Source organism: Pleurodeles waltl, chromosome 8 (genome assembly GCF_031143425.1).
Source record: "Pleurodeles waltl isolate 20211129_DDA chromosome 8, aPleWal1.hap1.20221129, whole genome shotgun sequence".
NCBI lineage: Eukaryota > Metazoa > Chordata > Amphibia > Caudata > Salamandridae > Pleurodeles > Pleurodeles waltl.
The window spans coordinates 870562413-870582053 of record NC_090447.1 but is presented as its reverse complement, the minus strand read 5'-3'; positions in this window follow the sequence as shown (position 1 = coordinate 870582053).

Sequence of the window (19641 nt, the reverse complement as noted above, 5' to 3'; positions counted from 1 at the left end):
TGTCTGCCCCCTGTCGCACAGCAGCCCTCCCAGTTCCCCTGTGTTCCTGTGCCTCCGTCCCCTGGACCGTGTGCCCACTACCACTGCCCCCAGGTCCCCGTTGTTGTTGGGGTGGTGGGTTATCCTGGGTTCCCTGTAGTGGTGGACACACCGCTGATTGACGTGTCCTGGGTACGGAGGTATGGGCCCGCTGGGTGGGTGCTGTGCTGGTGTTACCAGAGGGTGGAAGGTCAGTGTTGGGCTGTGCCTGTGCAAGGGGAACCGACTGACCCGAGGCCCACGATGGTCCGGGCTGGTCATCAGGATCCAGTAGGGCAGAGCTGCTGTCGTCACTGTGGGTCTCTTCTGTGGGTGGAGTGGAGATGTCTGGACCCTCTGGTGTGGTGACGTTCCTTAGTGGTCCTGCAGGGATATGAGAGCATGATTATTGCATGTGTGTGTTTAATGGTGTGCAATGGGTGGGTGTGCGTGTATCCCAGTGCAAGCATTCCTGTGTGTGGGTTTGTATGATGATGGTTAGGGGGTTGTTCTGGGTATGTGCAGTGAGCATGCTTTGGTGAGGGGTGACCATGCTTACTTGTGTCATGCAGGGCTTGGTGTTGGGATGAGTGGTTTGTGTTATTAGCACATTAGTGAGGATTTGGGGTGATAGGGGAGGGGTTGAGGGTGGGGGTGTGTGATAGCATGCAGGTAGGGTGGGGGATATGATAGTTAAAATTTGACTTACCAGTGTCCATTCCTCCACCGACTCCTCTGAGGCCCTCTGGATGCATGATGATCAAGACTTGCTCCTCCCATGTTGTTAGTTGTGGGGGAGGAGGTGGGGGTCCGCCGCCAGTCCGCTGTACCGCAATGTTGTGCCTGGAGACCACAGAACGCACCTTTCCCCCTAGGTCGTTCCACCTCTTCCTGATGTCCTCCCGATTTCTTGGGTGCTGTTCCACTGCGTTGACCCTGTCGACGATTCTTTGCTTTAGCTCCATCTTCCTGGATATGGAGGTGTGCTGCACCTGTGAGCCAAATAGCTGTGGCTCTCCCCGTAGGATTTCCTCCGCCATGACTCTGAGCTCCTCCTCGGAAAACCGGGGGTGTCTCTGGCGTGACATGGGGTGGTGTGTGTGATGTGTGGGGTGGTGTAAGTGTTGATGTGTGTGGTGATGTGTAGTGGTGTGTGGTGTTTTGTGCGTGGAATGTTGTATGGGTGATGGTGTTGTGTGCCTCTGTGTGGTGGGGTTCTTTATTGCTGTGCTCTCTATCTCTCTGGCCTTCGTTCGTGAATTCTGGTCGTAGGGGTTTGTGTGTGATGTGGGTGTGGGTTTTATATTGAATTGGGTGTGTGGGAGTGGTGTTTGTATGTGTGTCAGGTGTGTGTATTTGGACTTGTCCAATGTGGCGGTGTTTTAGAGATGTGTGTGTATTTTGAGCGTGGCGGTGTGTATCGCCAATGGAATACCGCGGTTGAAAGACCGCCGTGTGGATTCGTGGGTCGTGATAGCATGGGAGTGTTTCTGTTGGCGTGACGGTGGAGGAATTGTTTTCGCCAGTTTAACACTGACCTTTGGTGTGGCGGAGTTGTGTGGGTGTCTGAATTTCAGCGGATTCCGAGATGTGTGTCATAATAGCTGTGGCGGAATTCCTCACCCGCGGCGGTGTTTTGGCGGTCTTCTGCACGGCGGTAAGCGACTTTTACCGCCAATGTTGTAATGACGGCCTATGTCTTAAATCATCTCACCTGCCAATTTGCCTACTAGAGCACTTAGACCCATATTTATGCTTTTTTAGCGCCACATTTGCACCGCGGTTTGACGCAAAAGAGCCGCAAAATTACAAAATACAGATGTATTTTGTAAGTTTGCGCCACTTTTGCGTAAAAAAATGACGCAAATGCGGCGCTAAAAAAGTATAAATATGGGCCTTACTTCCTAGGATGGTTCCCCATTTCAGTTTGGTTGGTTGGGTTGGGTTTCAGATGTATGTAAACACCACTGCATAATCTCTAACCCATCATTATAATTTGAGAGGTATTAAGGCACAATAATACTGCACACAAAGACAATGTGGCGTAATAAAAAGCCTTTCCAGGACTATTAGGGGTTGTGACCTCTGGAATGGAGAATTGCATGCGAAAACTGGTGCTAACATCATGATTTCTACATGTTTTTCCTAGTTGCGTCTATATTCTGAACATACTTCCCACTGTTTTTAACAGGTTTTATATCGTCAGGATTATCGGGGCACTTGCAATCCTGCTTCAGCAGAAAACAAGAGTTTTTTATTTGAAAACTGAAATATCAAACCACTCAGAATAAGGGCTTCAGTGTTCAGTGCAATCCGTTTGCCAGAAGTGAGAACTTGAGGAAAAAACAATAGTCAATTGAAGATATATTTGTAACCTCTTTTAGCTGGCCCTTTTCTTAGTGACTGAAATTTCCTTTTGTATGAAACTGAACTTTACACCCCCCTGAGGTTTCCCAAAGACCTCCAAACTTTTTGAAACATGGGACACAGCATAAATTGGGCCATAAATATAACGCAACATGGTTCCTGCCTCTGAGTACAATAAAAATCATTGGCTCTCATTACAAGTGGCCTGTATAATTCTGGTAATTGCGGTAATTTTGTAGCAAACCATATCAGAATTATAAATTGTGCTTATATTATTGTGCCCAGTAAATACCAGAGGTGATAAAATTTGCAACCACTGGATCAATTTCAGCAGGTGTAAACTGCCAAAATTGTCTAGGGGATAAATCTCTGGAAGATACTGAGACTTGCAGATTTTAGTGAAGTAAGCACCAACATCCTCATGATATGCGCCCTTTTGCTGACAAAACTTGCTAAACAATTTAATTATAGCATAAAAATTCAGAACACCGTGATGTAGGATTTTGTAATTTATTATGTGTAATAATCAGCGCAGATGAAACTGGGAAACTCGTAACCAAGGCCTCTGGGATTACATCTCAGACCAGAAGGTAGTTAAATCTGCTTACGTGGTTCACATCTCCTGAGTGAGGGCATGATTTAGAGTTTGATGAATGGGATTACTCCATCACAAATGTGAGGGATATCCCGTCCTCTGAATTACAGTTCCATTACATCCTATGGAAAACATAATACGGCGGACTAGACGTCTGTGACTGAGAAACCCATCCGCCAAACTCTAAATCAGGCTCTAAGTGTACTGTCTGTAGGACAGGAGCATTCGGTCATGTGACATCAGCCACTTGTCTCTTTCAACAGTTGAACCCTGACCGCTTGGTAACGGGTTGACGTCTATGAACTAATAACATAGCTGGCCCGTTATACACGGTATCCAAGTTCCAACCCTTGCCATTTCTTTCTCTATGCTTTAACAATTCAAAGGTGTTACTCTTGATGAGTCAAGTAGAGTAAGAACATTTTAGTTTACCCTTTTGCCATAAGAGGGCACCCAATGCCCTTGGGTTTATATGAATTACAATAGTGCACTTACTCTGTTTTTTAATTGCAACATTTCTTTTGTTTTCTTTTGCAGCAGAAAAAGGCTACTATTTGCACAAGTATGAACCACAACCACATTTGTGGAATGAACAGCTCAATTCATTTATAGGGAAGTTTATTAGGGATTTTTGTTCCAAATCATTGAATTAAATTTAGCTATTTTCTACACTGAATACTAGCATAGAAATAATTTATCATTGGTTGACATTGCTAGTACAATGTGACGGATTTCTCAGTATTATAAAGATTGTACATTTTTATGCATCGGTTCAAATATGCACCATGTTGTTTTCCCTATATTCATGTTAAAATAATGTGTATGATTGTTTTCTTTCTCTTCTCTTGTTCTCCATTAATTGTTCCAATATGTCATTTTGCAATTACACTCACTTACTATTTATATTTGTTATCTTTACATTGGCTTTCATCACATCTCTAAAATCCACGAACTCAGTTTTTATCAATACTTGTTTTTGTCCTTTACCCCAATCACACATTAGTAGTATAAGGGGATACCTTCCATCAAACTTTTGACAGGTGCCCCTCCCTGTGATGACGTAAGCAATGGCGTAGGCAATGACGTAGGTAGTGAGGTGGGTGCCCCCGCCCGTGCTGACGTAGGCAATGGCATAGGTGTAGGTGAGTCACATGGGTTGTGACATTAGGGGGTCACGTGTTAGTCATGTACCAGGGTCCTAGCCCTGGTGTCTAGGTCTGTGGGCTGCGTAAAATGAGGGCCTTGCTGGTGTGCAAGATGTTTCATGGCCTAAGAGAACAGGCCTGGATGTGTCAGAAATTCAGGACAAAGTGGCTGCTTGGGGGCCTCCTCACAGGGCGGAGCATTGGGAGTGTAAGGCTAAACCTCCACAATGCTGGCTAATCCAAAAAGAAGAGCTGGGCAAATGCTGCAAAGGTTGTGACATGTGGTTATCGTTACGTGCAACCCGTCAACGTATTAGAGCCATCAAGGAGAGCAAGTGACCTGTACGTGTTGTAGAGGCGAACGTCCTTTTGAACCATTGAATATATATATATATTCGGCTAGAGCAGCATGCCAAACTGTGAACCATTTTTTAAATAGGTTGGCAAGGCAATATGAAGAAATACAATCCGCTCACCAGAAAAGCTGGCTCCTCAGGGGCCCAAAACACTATCAATAGATATTATCGGACCCTAACACCTCTGGTGTTGGATGAAAATTCACAGCAGGCTGCCCCTAAAGATGGGGGTTCTGACGCTACCGGTTTTCAACAGAAACTTTGCCAGCGGCTTGAAAAGTTCAGTCTCAAGGATTTGCCGCAGCTCATATCCCCTATTAAGGTTGACAGCAGCTGCAGCGAAGCCTCGAAAGACAAATTGAATGATGCAATCAACTTTATCGACACTGAAGATGATGAAGAAGATATGCACCACCAAATTCACCGGTCAATGAAGACATGGGCTTTCAGGAGGACCCTGATCTAGAGGCAGTCGTCGTACAGCCGGCAAGTGTAAACGCCAAAGCTGCTTTTACACCAATGGACCTATGCGACTCGCAAGATTTCAGAGCGGCCGCTGAGTGTAGCGAAAATGCTAAGGTTAGTAAAAAACTCTGTAGACAATTATTGTGTACAGGCTGAGATCATTCCTATAACTAACAGTTTGTCTTTTGCTTTATGCTTGAACCGTAGAAATCAACTGCAAAAAGAGATGCTCTAGAGGGGTCTACGCCAAAGGTTAACAACGTAAATTTTTACTGGTTATGCTGTTAAAGGCAATCTGAAAGTATTACAAGCCAGAACAAAGAACCACGCAAGAAATGTGTTTGCACCTACCACAGCATCGATTTTGATGCCATTTGGCCTGTTAAAGGTTTTGCAGCGGCCGTTGGAAACACCTTTGTTAAACGTGACCATTATAACCTGTGTTACGGGCATAAAATTAACGAGCCACAGCAGGAGGCTCATACTGCCTATACCAGTCGTACACTGCATGAACAATTCGACACATATGTAGCCAGTTAGACCCACACAGGATATACAAGTTGTTAAGGGTGGTGTATGGGTTGTCAGCTATGAAGAAATGTGTTCACGCTGATATGATTAAGGTCTTGACAGCCGTGGTTAATGAGCTCCGATAAGCTGTTAAGCCCTGCTCAAAACTCAAACGTATGCAGGGGTTGTGTACCTATTTTGACAAAAAATTGATAGAAAGGGTCATAGAAAGACAAATGTGTGATATTTATTATAAGTGGCTGCTTGGGGGCCTCCTCACAGGGCGGAGCATTGGGAGTGTAAGGCCAAACCTCCACACTGCTGGCTAATCCAAAAAGAGGGGCTGGGCTGCAATGTGCCTCCTCAGAGTGAGGAGCGGTGTAAGTACAGAACCCCCCACCCACCTTCCCCAGAGCCTTGCATAACCTAGAGGGAATGTCCGATGGTGACCTTTTTAAAAAAAAAAATCTTGAAGCCCATAGGCACCGAAAGGGCCAAGCAGGGTGTACATGGACATAGAGCATGATGTTTAAAAACACAAGTCACAGTTACCTAAGGGGGGATTGCTGTGTGTAAGGGGAAGATAAGTGAGGCCTAACTGGCCATATGGGGGTCTTCAGGCCAATACGTAGTTTGTAGAGGAGTTGCTGACCACTAACTCCAATTACAGCGGTCCTATGGCTCCGCCCGACAGTTACGGCATCGAGTACATGATGCCGCCTGAAAAAGAGAGCTTTCTACAGTGGTACGATAAAAACCGTGAAAATTGGTTTCATTTTCAAACAGAAATGAAAGCTTACAGTCAGGTGGATGTCATGATCCTGCAAAAAGCATGCAACCTTTTCAGACACATTGTGGTGGAGATGACGAAATGGGTTAGGATTATCAAAACCAAATCCCATAAGAGGAAAGAAATCGTGGAATACCTTGACCCATTTAAGAACATTACTCTGGCTTCAATGTGCATGTCTATTTATCAGCACGTTTTTAAAACCTGAAACCACAGCTCTAGTACCGCTTGACCTACATAATAGTAAACAGAAACCTTACTCCACCCTGTGTATTCATTGGGTCATGTACGCCTCAGAAAAAGACACGCGTTGCAGGGCGGGGAATACTGCCTGGGCCGCTACTACCTAGACGGGTATGTGTTAATTAACGGAGTACCAACTGCCTTTGAGTTCAACGGTTGATTTTACCACGGGTGTCCGCGTTGTTACAAACCGAATGATAGAATAGACTGTGGGGCACCACGTTTGAACATCTGCATTGTTGTACTCTGGCGAAGGCGCAGTATATTGAAGCAGCGGCTTTGGTCTGAGAACCCTCTGGGAACACAAGTGGTTAGATGAGCTAACAAAAGATGCGGGACTGGGCATTTTTATTAAGAGCCGGCAGTTACCAGCACCTTTGGGACCCCACAACGCCTTATTCGGTGGTCGTACAAACGCCATACAGCTGTACCGGGTCGCTGGTAAGGGTGAGAAAAGACATTACTATGACTTCACCGGTCTGTATCCGTTTGTGATCAAGGTGAAGTTGTACCTGGTGGGGCATCCTACGATCATATATAGGAACTTTAAGTCCCTCAACGAGTACTTTAGGCTTGTCAAATCCACCCTCCGCTGAAGTTTTACTTCCCGGTGCTTCCGTACAAAGTAGACAGCAAGCTAGTGTTCCCCCTATGTCAAACATGCGCTGAAAGTAAACAGACTAGCGAGTGTAGACAAAGTTATGAGCAAAGGCTTCTGGAGGGGACATGGTGTACCATTGAGGTGCAGACGGCCCTCGAGAAAGGGTACCACCTCGGTAAAATACAGGAAGTTTGGCACTTTCCACACACCACAACCTGGCTGTTTTCTGAGTACATCAACTTGTTTCTCAGAGACAAACATGAGGCATCGGGGTGTCCTGACTGGTGCATCGATGAGCCCTCGAAGCAAAAGTAGATTGCTGATTACCAGGCTCACGAGGGTATTATGCTGAGACCTGAGTTCATTAAGGTTAACCCTGCAAGACGCCAGTTAGCTAAGCTCTGTCTCAATTCCTTGTGGGGAAAATTCACACAGCGTACCAATTTGTCAAACACATCCATCGTCACAGATCAAGACAATCTTTTTAAGTATCTATTTGCCCTGTCTTATGATGTGTCCAGTTGTGAATTTATTGACGATGAGACGACAGTTCCATGCTGGAAATACGCCAAAGAGTACCCCACAACATGTAACAATATAAACATCTTCATAGTGTGCTTCACATCAGCTCACGCTCGTCTAGAGCTTTACTGGTTGTAGGATCATTGTTTGTACCACAACACCGACTCTGTTATTTTTGTGACTAAAGAGGGTGATGAAGATGCTCCGCTGGGCGATTATCTAGGGGATTTGACCAGCGAGCTTGAAAAGGATGAGTACATACTCGAATACACCTCCTCTGGAGCCAAGACCGATAGTTACAAAACCTCTAGCAACAGGGTTTGCATGAAAGGCAAAGGTATCACTTTAAAAGTCAGTAAGACAGTTAACCCCTTCGCTGCCAGGCCTTTTCCCCCTCCTGTGCCAGGCCTTTTTTTGCCTATTCGGGGCAGTTCGCGCTTAGGCCCTCATAACTTTTTGTCCACATAAGCTAACCAAGCCAAATTTGCGTCCTTTTTTTCCAACATCCTAGGGATTCTAAAGGTACCCAGACTTTGTGGGTTCCCCTGAAGGAGGCCAAGAAATTGGCCAAAATACAGTGAAATTTTCGTTTTTTTCAAAAAAATTGGAAAAAGTGGCTGCAGAAGGAGGCTTGTGGTTTTTCCCCTGAAAATGGCATCAACAAAGGGTTTGTGGTGCTAAACTCAGCAGCTTCCCAGCTTTCAGGAACAGGCAGACTTGAATCAGAAAACCCAATTTTTCAACACAATTGTGGCATTTTACTGGGGCATACCCCATTTGTGCAATTTTTTGTGCTTTCAGCCTCCTTCCAGTCAGTGACAGGAATGGTCATGAAACCAATACTGGATCCCAGAAACCTAAACATTTCTGAAAAGTAGACAAAATTCTGAATTCAGCAAGGGGTCATTTGTGTAGATCCTACAAGGGTTTCCTACAGAAAATAACAGCTGAAAAAGAAAAATATTGAAATTGAGGTGAAAAAAACATAAATTTTTCTCTACGTTTTACTCTGTAACTTTTCCCTGCAATGTCAGATTATCGAAAGCAATATACCGTTACGTCTGCTGGACTCCTCTGGTTGCGGGGATATATAGGGTTTGTAGGTTCATCAAGAACCCGAGGAACCCAGAGCCAATAAATGAGCTGCACCCTGCAGTGCGTTTTCATTCTATACCGGGTATACAGCAATTCATTTGCTGAAATATAAGGAGTAAAAAATTGCTATCAAGAAAACCTTTGCATTTCCAAAAAGGGCACAAGATAAGGTGTTGAGGAGCAGTGGTTATTTGCACATCTCTGAATTCCGGGGTGACCATAGTAGCACGTGAATTACAGGGAATTTCTCAAATAGATGTCTTTTTTACACACACTCCTATATTTGGAAGGAAAAAATGTAGAGAAAGACAAGGGGCAATAGTACTTGTTTTGCTAATCTATGTTCCCCCAAGTCTCCCGATAAAAATGGTACCTCACTTGTGTGGGTAGGCCTAGCGCCCGCGACAGGATATGCCCCAAAACACAACGTGGACACATCACAGAAAACAGAGCTGTTTTTAGCAAAGTGACTACCTGTAGATTTTGGCCTCTAGCTCAGCCGCCACCTAGGGAAACCTACCAAACCTGTACATTTCTGAAAACTAGAGACCTAGGGGAATCCAAGGAGGGGTGACTGGCGGGGCTCGGACCTGGTTCTGTTACCCAGAATCCTTTGCAAACCTAAAAAATTGGCTAAAAAAACACATGTTCCTCACATTTCTGTGGCAGAAAGTTCTGGAATCTGAGAGGAGCCACAAATTTCCTTCCACCCAGCGTTCCCCCACGTCTCCCGATAAAAATGATACCTCACTTGCGTGGGTAGGCCTAGCGCCCGCGACAGGATATGCCCCAAAACACAACGTGGACATATCACAGAAAACAGAGCTGTTTTTAGCAAAGTGACTACCTGTAGATTTTGGCCTCTAGCTCAGCCGCCACCTAGGGAAACCTACCAAACCTGTACATTTCTGAAAACTAGAGACCTAGGGGAATCCAAGGTGGGGTGACTGGCGGGGCTCGGACCTGGTTCTGTTACCCAGAATCCTTTGCAAACCTAAAAAATTGGCTAAAAAAACACATGTTCCTCACATTTCTGTGGCAGAAAGTTCTGGAATCTGAGAGGAGCCACAAATTTCCTTCCACCCAGCGTTCCCCCACGTCTCCCGATAAAAATGATACCTCACTTGCGTGGGTAGGCCTAGCGCCCGCGACAGGATATGCCCCAAAACACAACGTGGACATATCACAGAAAACAGAGCTGTTTTTAGCAAAGTGACTACCTGTAGATTTTGGCCTCTAGCTCAGCCGCCACCTAGGGAAACCTACCAAACCTGTACATTTCTGAAAACTAGAGACCTAGGGGAATCCAAGGTGGGGTGACTGGCGGGGCTCGGACCTGGTTCTGTTACCCAGAATCCTTTGCAAACCTAAAAAATTGGCTAAAAAAACACATGTTCCTCACATTTCTGTTGCAGAAAGTTCTGGAATCTGAGAGGAGCCACAAATTTCCTTCCACCCAGCGTTCCCCCACGTCTCCCGATAAAAATGATACCTCACTTGCGTGGGTAGGCCTAGCGCCCGCGACAAGATATGCCCCAAAACACAACGTGGACATATCACAGAAAACAGAGCTGTTTTTAGCAAAGTGACTACCTGTAGATTTTGGCCTCTAGCTCAGCCGCCACCTAGGGAAACCTACCAAACCTGTACATTTCTGAAAACTAGAGACCTAGGGGAATCCAAGGAGGGGTGACTGGCGGGGCTCGGACCTGGTTCTGTTACCCAGAATCCTTTGCAAACCTAAAAAATTGGCTAAAAAAACACATGTTCCTCACATTTCTGTGGCAGAAAGTTCTGGAATCTGAGAGGAGCCACAAATTTCCTTCCACCCAGCGTTCCCCCACGTCTCCCGATAAAAATGATACCTCACTTGCGTGGGTAGGCCTAGCGCCCGCGACAGGATATGCCCCAAAACACAACGTGGACATATCACAGAAAACAGAGCTGTTTTTAGCAAAGTGACTACCTGTAGATTTTGGCCTCTAGCTCAGCCGCCACCTAGGGAAACCTACCAAACCTGTACATTTCTGAAAACTAGAGACCTAGGGGAATCCAAGGTGGGGTGACTGGCGGGGCTCGGACCTGGTTCTGTTACCCAGAATCCTTTGCAAACCTAAAAAATTGGCTAAAAAAACACATGTTCCTCACATTTCTGTGGCAGAAAGTTCTGGAATCTGAGAGGAGCCACAAATTTCCTTCCACCCAGCGTTCCCCCACGTCTCCCGATAAAAATGATACCTCACTTGCGTGGGTAGGCCTAGCGCCCGCGACAGGATATGCCCCAAAACACAACGTGGACATATCACAGAAAACAGAGCTGTTTTTAGCAAAGTGACTACCTGTAGATTTTGGCCTCTAGCTCAGCCGCCACCTAGGGAAACCTACCAAACCTGTACATTTCTGAAAACTAGAGACCTAGGGGAATCCAAGGTGGGGTGACTGGCGGGGCTCGGACCTGGTTCTGTTACCCAGAATCCTTTGCAAACCTAAAAAATTGGCTAAAAAAACACATGTTCCTCACATTTCTGTTGCAGAAAGTTCTGGAATCTGAGAGGAGCCACAAATTTCCTTCCACCCAGCGTTCCCCCACGTCTCCCGATAAAAATGATACCTCACTTGCGTGGGTAGGCCTAGCGCCCGCGACAAGATATGCCCCAAAACACAACGTGGACATATCACAGAAAACAGAGCTGTTTTTAGCAAAGTGACTACCTGTAGATTTTGGCCTCTAGCTCAGCCGCCACCTAGGGAAACCTACCAAACCTGTACATTTCTGAAAACTAGAGACCTAGGGGAATCCAAGGAGGGGTGACTGGCGGGGCTCGGACCTGGTTCTGTTACCCAGAATCCTTTGCAAACCTAAAAAATTGGCTAAAAAAACACATGTTCCTCACATTTCTGTTGCAGAAAGTTCTGGAATCTGAGAGGAGCCACAAATTTCCTTCCACCCAGCGTTCCCCCACGTCTCCCGATAAAAATGATACCTCACTTGCGTGGGTAGGCCTAGCGCCCGCGACAAGATATGCCCCAAAACACAACGTGGACATATCACAGAAAACAGAGCTGTTTTTAGCAAAGTGACTACCTGTAGATTTTGGCCTCTAGCTCAGCCGCCACCTAGGGAAACCTACCAAACCTGTACATTTCTGAAAACTAGAGACCTAGGGGAATCCAAGGAGGGGTGACTGGCGGGGCTCGGACCTGGTTCTGTTACCCAGAATCCTTTGCAAACCTAAAAAATTGGCTAAAAAAACACATGTTCCTCACATTTCTGTGGCAGAAAGTTCTGGAATCTGAGAGGAGCCACAAATTTCCTTCCACCCAGCGTTCCCCCACGTCTCCCGATAAAAATGATACCTCACTTGCGTGGGTAGGCCTAGCGCCCGCGACAGGATATGCCCCAAAACACAACGTGGACATATCACAGAAAACAGAGCTGTTTTTAGCAAAGTGACTACCTGTAGATTTTGGCCTCTAGCTCAGCCGCCACCTAGGGAAACCTACCAAACCTGTACATTTCTGAAAACTAGAGACCTAGGGGAATCCATGGAGGGGTGACTGGCGGGGCTCGGACCTGGTTCTGTTACCCAGAATCCTTTGCAAACCTCAAAAATTGGCTAAAAAAACACATGTTCCTCACATTTCTGTGGCAGAAAGTTCTGGAATCTGAGAGGAGCCACAAATTTCCTTCCACCCAGCGTTCCCCCACGTCTCCCGATAAAAATGATACCTCACTTGCGTGGGTAGGCCTAGCGCCCGCGACAGGAAACGCCCCAAAGCGCAACGTGGACACAACCAAAATTTTTGAAGAAAACAGTGCCTACCTGTGGATTTTGGCCTGTAGCTCAGCCGGCACCTAGGGAAACCTACCAAACCTGTGCATTTCTGAAAACTAGAGACCTAGGGGAATCCAAGGAGGGGTGACTTGCGGGGCTCGGACCAGGTTTTGTTACCCAGAATCCTTTGCAAACCTCAAAATTTGGCCAAAAAAACACTTTTTCCTCTCATTTCTGTGGCAGAAAGTTCTGGAATCTGAGAGGAGCCACAAATTTCCTTCCACCCACCATTCCCCCAAGTCTCCCGATAAAAATGATACCTCACTTGTGTGGGTGGGCCAGGTGCCTGCAACAGAATAAGGCCCAAAACCTGAAGAGATAGAAGGGAGAGGTATTTTTGCAATATATCATTTTGATGTGTGCACATACGTCCGTGATGTGCCAAACACTAAAATAGTGAAAAGAAACACACTTAGGTTATGTGAAGAAGACCCCTCACCCACCAACCAAGTTGGTGGCATGCTTCATCATCGGGGTCCCACCCGAGGCACCTAGCGTGTCACAGGTGTGCTGCGACGCCTGATTACAGCGGAGCAGGTTTTGTCATTTTTTACAACACATACTGGTTGGATTTGGCACGAGGGTGAGTGATGGTTCAGTGGATCAAATTTTATTAACAAGAGATTTCACAAAAATGAAATGCACTGCTAATAACTGAAAGGCAAAAAAGTGAACCAATGACTCACAGCTCGTGAGCTGTAAAGCCGCGACAAGGCACCAACCGCTTTACAGTCCATTCACACACCTTTCATACATGACACGCACAAGACCATTCACACCGCCAGCCACGGGCCCAGCACATTACAACACTCACATCGACAGACCGCGCCACTCAAGGGCCCATCACTTACATACGCCCACATGCCTGATACAAGAATCACACCAGCTGATGGGAGAGTGGACTGCCGTTTGGCTGGCACCGCCAGCCAAGCGCCACCCCACGCACACCGCCAGCCAAGCGCCACCCCACGCACACCGCCAGCCAAGCGCCACCCCACGCACACCGCAATCACTTTTTTTAATTTATAAACAACAAATAAACTACTAATTATAAAATAGGCACTAAACTACAAACACAAAACCTCAAACTAAATACACGACAGATGCCAACCGTGAAACATATGAAAATATAAAACAGACAGCTTACGCTCACGGTATTTCCCAAAAGTTTTTCCTTGTGTGGTAACTTCTAAAACAGCTGGGCACACACAGCCCAGGCTTTGAAGGGCATTCGGGGCAGTACATCCGGCTCTCCCTCCGGATTGATCTCCGGGCACATACTCTACATTTCTTTGTGGGCATGTCTTTTTTGGGAGTGGGAGGAATGTGATCTGGAAAGTGCCGATCTTTCAATCTAGCCACATCCTCCACCACTTCTACTCTAGGAACTCTTGCCGGTTCCACCACAATAAGGCTTTCTATCACCGACTCCTGAAATTTAACAAAAGTCATCCTTGACTCAGGTGAACAATCCTTGTATACAATAAAGGCATTAAAAGTTGCCAAATGAAATAAATGTAGGGCCAACTTTTTATACCACACATACGACTTACGAAGAGCAGTGTAAGGTTCCAACCTCTGATCTACTCTATCAACACCACCCATGTGCCTATTGTAGTCCAAAATGCACGCAGGTTTGCGCACTTCCGCAACCTGACCCCAAACAGCCACAGGGGAAGTACTCTCATCGTGGATGGTCGATAGCATGTACACATCCCTCCTGTCTGAAAATTTCATAGCTAACAGCTCATTATTCCGCAAGGCACTGCACTGTCCCCTCTTAAGTTTTTTACAGACAAGCTCCCTTGGATAGCCTTTGCGGTTAGAACGGATTGTGCCACAAGCAACAGTGTCCACCCTAAACAACTCCTTGAACAACTGCACTCCAGTGTAGAAATTATCTACGTACAAATGGTGACCTTTGTTAAACAGCCGTCTAGCAAGTTCCCACACAATTTTTCCGCTAACTCCAAAAGTGGCCGGACAACCAGGAGGGTCAATACTGGAATCCCTACCAGTGTAGACCCGGAAATTATAAACATATCCTGTACTGCTTTCTGACAGCAGATACAATTTAATCCCATACCGTGCCCTCTTACTAGGGATGTACTGCTTAAAAACTAAACGCCCCTTGAAAAGGACCAAAGACTCGTCCACACTTATCTCTTTGCCTGGAACATAGACCTCTGAAAACCGATCCACAAAATGATCAAGGACAGGCCTAATCTTAAAAAGGCGGTCACAATCAGGGTGATCTCGTGGCAAGGCTAAAGCATTGTCTACAAAATGCAGCATACGAAGAAGAAGCAAATACCGATTACGTGTCATAGTTGCAGGAAATATAGCAGTTGCCATCAAGGGACTAGTAGACCAATAAGAAGCCAGTGACGGCTTCCTGATCAACCCCATCAAAAAAGTCAAACCTAAAAACCTTTTCATCTCTTCCAGATATGTGGGAACCCAATGAGTAGCTCTAGACTGAGGCTTAAGTCTGGCAGCGTTGTCCCGCAAATATTGCTCTGCATACACATTTGTCTGCTCCACAATCTCTTCCAAAAATACATCGTCCATAAACAAGTGAAAGAATTGGACAGGCAGAAAGTTTTCCGTATTAACTCTACACCCTGGGAGACCAGTAAATGCAGGTAACTGTGGCTGCTCCATGTTTGGGGCAATCCAGGTGTCAGGTCTTCCAATGGGAAACCCTGCAGCCCCAGGCTGCTGCACTCTTGGCACATCAATGTCCTCCTCTAACACAGGCCCTTCATCTGCACTGAGAGTAGCTTCCTCATCAGAAGAATGCTCTTGGACAGAAAACTCACTTCCAGAATCTCCTGCTTCCTCCTCTGCCTCAGATGCAGAGTCAGTGTCGTAATCATGGTCTGAAGACGACTCAAAGAGCATGCGAACAACCTGCTGAGCGGTCACTTTGCGGCTAGCCATGATCCTAACAACAAATGGATTGCCAACAACAACTAGCACTAAAATAAGTAATGAACAAAGTGTAGCTTTATCACAAAGAGTTATGTACTACAAAAAACTATACCACACAGTTGCCTGAAATAGCTACTCACCAAGCAACTACTCTGCAATCACCAATGATATCCCACTAAAAAGAAAAAAGAAAAAAGCAATTTAGACATATGACAACACAAACACCACTGTGCTCAAATCTAAGGACAATGTCAAACACACAATACTGCATTTAGTACACCACCTACAAACATGTCAACAATACTCCTTTGGAGTAAATTGCGTTCACTTACCTAAAACATGCAACTATGCAAACCACTGGACAACTACTGCCAAAACCTCAAAGATCCACAGCAAAGGAAGCAAAAGCGTTGAACTAGAAGAAAAAGAAGAAATAAATTGTTATAATCACAAATACAAATACTTTGCCAGTTGACAAACACCCCACCACCAAGAACTTAGAAGTTGTCCCTGGTACCTAAGTGGATCCTGCCCCCCTCGGGGTAGATGGGCGTAAAAGAATTGGCCAATCGGACCCCAAGGGGGGCAGAAATGGGCAACACCTCTGTGCCCCCTTTCAGGGGGCGACCCTTCCCCAAGGGGTCGCCCCCAAAAACACACACAAAAAACGATATCCCTGGTGTCTAGTGGTTTTCGCCCCCCCCTGGGGGCAGATCCGCCGAAAAAACGGCCGATCTGCCCCCAGGGGGGGGCGAAATACAAATAAAAATTGCCCCGGGGGGGGGCGACCCTTGCCCAAGGGGTCGCCCCCAAAAACAAACATAAAAAAATATATCCCTGGTGTCTAGTGGTTTTCGCCCCCCCCTGGGGGCAGATCCGCCGAAAAATCGGCGAATCTGCCCCCAGGGGGGGGCGAAATACAAATAAAAATTGCCCCCGGGGGGGGGGGCGACCCTTGCCCAAGGGGTCGCCCCCAAAAACACACACAAAAAACGATATCCCTGGTGTCTAGTGGTTTTCGCCCCCCCCTGGGGGCAGATCCGCCGAAAAAACGGCCGATCTGCCCCCAGGGGGGGGCGAAATACAAATAAAAATTGCCCCCGGGGGGGGCGACCCTTGCCCAAGGGGTCGCCCCCAAAAACAAACATAAAACAATACATCCCTGGTGTCTAGTGGTTTTCGCCCCCCCCCTGGGAGCAGATCCGCCGAAAAAACGTCCGATCTGCCCCCAGGGGGGGGGCGAAATCCAAATAAAAATTGCCCCCGGGGGGGGCGACCCTTGCCCAAGGGGTCGCCCCCAAATTTAGTAAAACAGAAAATCCCTGGTGGCTAGTGGAGATTCCTGCTCCACGATCGCGGGCCCTGCCCGCGATCGTGGAGCAGGAATCTTGAGAAAACAGACACAGGGGGAAAGGAAAAACCCTTTCCTTTCCCCCCATGTCTGTTTTCTCAAACCCCCCGCCCCCCAAAAACGGAGAGGACTCACCTTAGAGCTCCTGCTCCGAAGACGCGCTGGAAGCAAATGGCTTCCAGCGCGCCGGCAACACTCGATGACGTCAGCGCGCTGAGCGCGCGCTGACGTCATCGGATTGCCGTGGGGGGGGGCGGGGGTGGAAGGGGAAGGTCTTCCCCTTCCATCCCCGCCTGGGGGGGGAAGGGGGGTGTACGGGGGGCGCGCTAGCGCGCCCCCAAGTTCCCCTGTGCCATGGACGAGATGATCTCGTCCAAGGCACAGGGGAACTGTAGCCTTGGACGAGATCATCTCGTCCAAGGCACAGAACAGGTTAAAATACATTTTGACAGCCTGAAGGGACTGGTGCACGAATACTACGCATTGAGCGATCGTAAAAATAACAAAGCAAAAGTCGTAAATCACCCTAACATAGTCAGATACAAAATAAAAGTGGGAAATTACAACACAACCGTTGTATAAAACCCTGTGAGTAGTGTTTGATAAACAGATCCTCACCGAGGACTACTGTACGGTTATTAAAAGACATTAGAGGGGCGAACCCCAACCGCTATAGACACCAGGCTGCAACACCCATTCTCCTGCGTTTTAGCAGGCCCCTCAAATAGTGGTAAAAGTTATTTTATAAAGAAACTGTTAGAAAATGCTCCCAGTGTTTTGTCTCAGACCACTAACACAATCATATAGCTTTATTCCTGCTGGCAAGATCATTACACTGAACTATCCCTAAAGTTCCCACACACCTGATTTATAGAAGGCATCCCCAGTAATCTAAACCACTTGTTACATAAACACCTTGTAAACATGGTCGTTGTGGACGATCTCAAGCGCGAAGGTGGGGACCACCCCGAGATTGAGGGCTTTTACTCAATATTCACATCATCGTGATCTGAGCACATGCTACATTGTGCAGAACTTGTTTTTCAAGCGTAAGAGCAGTCGTTCTATAACTCTCAATGCCATATACCTGGTCTTATTTAAAACCCGCAGCAACAAGCTTCAGATATCAATTATAGCTAAACAGATGTACCCCGGAAACACGCTGTTTTTCGTGGAAGCATTTAACGACGCTACCGCAAAACCCCACAGCTACTTACTGGTAGATTTGAAACCCAATACTCTAGAAGACTACAGACTACGCTCCGATATTTTCCCACCTGGCTTCCCCATCAGTTACATACCTAAAACATTCCCCAGAGCCTATAAAAAGACCCATTAAAAGGACTTTTATAACATTTACACTCTAAACCTTGTAATATACGGTCACTACTATGTTGGCATGGCTACGGCATAATTTAGACCTCCTAAAAATGCTGGTCACAGCCAGCCTCCTGAAAAGAAAGGCTATTCTGTGCACTGCTTCGAACGATTTAGTAGCATCCATTTCAGAAATAGCCCTAAAGACCCTAAAAGGTAATGCCCCAATATCAACTATCCAGTTCCGCATGCTGAAAAAGAAGCGCCACTTTATTAAGAAGCTCAGCAATAAAAGGGCATTGCTCCTTTCTAAAAAGAAACTGTTCAAACAGTCTGGAGCTTTTATAGGTGCGCTGCTGGATTTAGCTATACCCCTAATTACAGGACTCCTGTCGAGGACCTGTTGGAGCACGCCCAAAAAATGTATCTTGTGCCTGGCTAGCAGCTGGAACAGTTGGGCCCTTCTACCACTGAAGTCTGGGACATACCCAGAAACGAGACGCAGCGTGTCGATGCTGAGATCAAAGCCATTTTGAACCGAACCGATTTAAAACCACACGACAAAGGTGGGCTTTACTCAGAAGTCCTTCAAAACTTTTTACAGTATTACAAACAATTAGCATCTGAAAAAAACAAATTGACTCTGTATACCCCCAACACTGAACAGCCGCCAGCAGACCCAGTAGCGCCGCAAGACCCAGGCCTCCCGGCCCCCGCGGACACCTTTGTCTAAGACCTTTTAAAAAATATAAGTCTGAGGCATAGAGGGGCGGCGCAAATGCTGCTCAGTGAAATGACTGCCACTAAAGATCTGACCTCTTGGAACGACCGGGGTGAATTCATTTACAAGGGACAACAGGTTGCTGCATCACACATGCACGATCTGGTCAGAGGTCTCACGTACAGTAAAACACTATTGACACAAAGCGCTCCTAGAGGATGGGAGCAGTTCCTAAGTGCTGCTGCGGAACTTAACATTCCATCCATGATCGTCGGTAATGCTGACCACCGGCGAAGGCTTGAAAGTTAAGTTTGAATGATCCACTCCCTCGTGTTTTTACCATGAGTCCCACGGTGCCGACATCGCCTTTCTTTCCACAGCTAACACCGTCTAGGAGCAGCGACGCTCTACATATGGAACCTAAAAAGAGATTGTTCAAAATGAACACATGGTTATCACTCTAATGTAATCATGACATGTGAACTGATGTACAGTTTTGTTAAAAGGTTCACGTCTCGAAAGATTTATGCTTCATTTATTTCTTCACGCGTGTAAATGTTTTGTGGTGAAATCTGTCTGCAATAAACACTTCTAACTTTTCAACAGTCATCAGTCATCTTTTTAAAAAAAATGGTTTTAAATTGTGTGGAGGGTTAATAAAAATGCATAGTCTCAATTTGTGTTTATAATGTTTTTATTGTGGACAACCACCAGTACAAATAGCGGCGTTACAAAGCCTTACACTTTTGACAAACATTGTAGTCTGTTTTAACAA